We start from the raw sequence: 2,487 nt of genomic DNA, 5'->3' as shown, positions 1-2,487 counted from the left end.
ACTACGGAAACCTGCCTGCTGAAAACAGCCGTCCAAACCTTTAAGTGCAGGCTCGGGTGAAAAAGCGCGCATTTAAAACACACTTTCTAAAGCCCACTGTAGTCTAAAAGGGGTTCATACTTTTCTTCAAAAGGGATTTTGAACTGGGGACCTTTTGGCGATGTGAAGCGAGCGTGATAACCTCTACACTACGAAACTGGCAGCCAAAGGTTATTGTCTGACCTTTTTCAACGCCGCGCCTCTTGGAACCACGAATCAAATTACAGATTGCCTTGTGCTGTTCGGTCTGCAAATACCTTCTATTTTTAGCGGCAAACCAAGCATTTTTCCAGTTGTCTGCGGGAAACCTCTGTGGCCGTTTCTTTTGTGCTGTTTTTTCGTCTCATTTAATTTTTTTTTTTTTTTTTTTATAGCGTTATCACGAAATGTTGGGTCTTTGAGTTCACCAGCCATCTGTTCATTGAAACTACCTGGTTAAAAGTATAGAGAGGCTCGGTGAAAAGCGCACAAAGGTAACACTTTCTAAAGCCCACTGTAGTCTAAAAAGGGGTTCATACTTTTTTCTTCAAAAAGGGATCAGCTGTTTCTGCTCGGTTTCGAACCGAGGACCTTTCGCGTGTTAAGCGAGCGTGATGACCACTACACTACAGAAACTCCTCAATTCCTCTGTAGTGCTCATTTGGGAAATATTTATACCGTGATGTGCCCAAAAGCAAATAGACAATCTGCGTAAATCCCACACACAACAGGACAGAGTTAATTCGGCATGGCAGTCTGCGCAGAATTTCCTGAAAAATCTCCCCTTAACTTACCTTGGAATTAAGGCCTTTGCAGCGTGGACCACCTGCTTACCAGATAGCCAATTCAGCACAGAAAGAACAAAAGCCTTCATCTGTCTCCGCCCAGTTTCGAACTGGGGACCTTTCGCGTGTAAGGCGAGCGTGATAACCTCTACACTACGAGCCGGCAGCCAAGGTTGTGTCTGACCTTTTCAGCGCATGCGCCTCTTGGAACCGAATCAAATTACAGATTGCCTTGTGCTGTTCAGTCTGCAAATACCTTCTATTTTTAGCGGCAAACCAAGCATTTTTCCAGTTGTCTGCGGGAAACCTCTGTGGCCGTTTCTTTTGTGCTGTTTTTTTCATCTCATTTAATTTTTTTTTTTTTAAGCGTTATCTGAAATATTGGGTCTTTGAGTTCACCAGCCATCTGTTCATTGAAAAAACTAATGGTGCCTTGGTACAGCATGTGTGAGTTCCGGCCATCCAGACGCAGAAAAGCCACTTGGACAATTGTGAAAAAGGAGAGTCACTGTTCCCCCGCCCAGTTGTTCGAATCTTGGGAACCTTTCTTCGCGGTGAGCCAACGATAACCACTACCACTACGGAAACCTTAGCCTGCCTAAAACAGTTCCCCAAAACCTGTAAAAGGGACAAGGATCACAGCGTGTGCGCAGAGCGGCGGTCTGCAATAAGCGCGCATCAAAGGTACTACTTTCTAAAGCCGGCCCTACTTTCTGGTAAGGTCGGAAAGGTTTTTGTGGAAAAAACAGGTGGTTCCTACTTTCTGCAAAAGTGAGCGAGCTGTTTCTTCAGCAGGCCTTTAGTCGGTTTTGGCCTTGCTCTTCGCCGCGTGGGTCATGTGTACGGTGGGTTATTTTCCGAACACCGATTATTCCTTTACTCGCGGCTCGTGTAGCTCACAACACGATACAGACCCCACAACGACACACTACTGAAACACGCGGGCCCAGCGAAATGGTCCCACACTGTTACTTCATAACCCTGGACTGGCCGTGCCCGGTAATCATGCTCAACCTCAATATTCCGCTGTAAGTGCGCATTGGGCGTCGGGAAAGGATGACTTGGATAAATCCAAATAGACCGGTTCTAATGGTATTCGTGCCCAATCTACAGCAATTAGATCAAGTTTCTGCGTTATAAATTATTCAAAACTTTAATATTCCCTTTTACACATTTTCTTATACATGTTTGACAAGCACGAGTTAATTTTAATTTCGGCAACTGGCCAGTTCCTGAAGAGTCTGGTGGCGCAGAATCTTTCTCTTTTATCTCCTTTCTTTTTTTTTCCCCCACCTCTTTTCCTATGAATTTTTCTTCCTTTCCGTTCCCTTTTTTCCTTGAAAAATAAAATGAAAAAAAAAAATATCAAATAACAATTATAAAAACAAAATAATAAAAAATAAAATCCTTCCTCCTTTTTTTCTCACCCCTTTTTTCCTTTCCTTTATTTTCTCCCTTTAAAAAGCGTTAAATAAAAAATAATGATTCTTTGGGTGCTTCTCATCTCATCTCTCGCCTGAAACTAGAGCTGCTGCTCAACAGAAGACCCACTCAGACAAATATCTTTAGATTATGTTCCTCAGGCGAAAGCCAGGCGAGGCTTGAAATGTACGAGTGTGATTTAGGTTTTGAGATCATGGTCAAACAATGACTGCTCTCTTTCATTTCTGCATCAACTACAGCT

The 2,487-nt window shown here is 43.3% G+C and overlaps 1 non-coding gene across 1 annotated transcript; it reads right to left on the bottom strand.

Moving 5' to 3' along the window:
- Window positions 1-581: 581 nt before the first annotated feature.
- trnav-aac lies at window positions 582-654 on the bottom strand. Its single transcript has one exon. It is a non-coding gene; the product is annotated as a tRNA-Val (tRNA).
- Window positions 655-2,487: the final 1,833 nt, after the last annotated feature.

Source organism: Cyprinus carpio, unplaced genomic scaffold (assembly GCF_018340385.1).
Source record: "Cyprinus carpio isolate SPL01 unplaced genomic scaffold, ASM1834038v1 S000004291, whole genome shotgun sequence".
Classification (NCBI taxonomy): Eukaryota; Metazoa; Chordata; class Actinopteri; order Cypriniformes; family Cyprinidae; genus Cyprinus; species Cyprinus carpio.
This window is presented reverse-complemented; position numbering and strand designations above follow the sequence as displayed.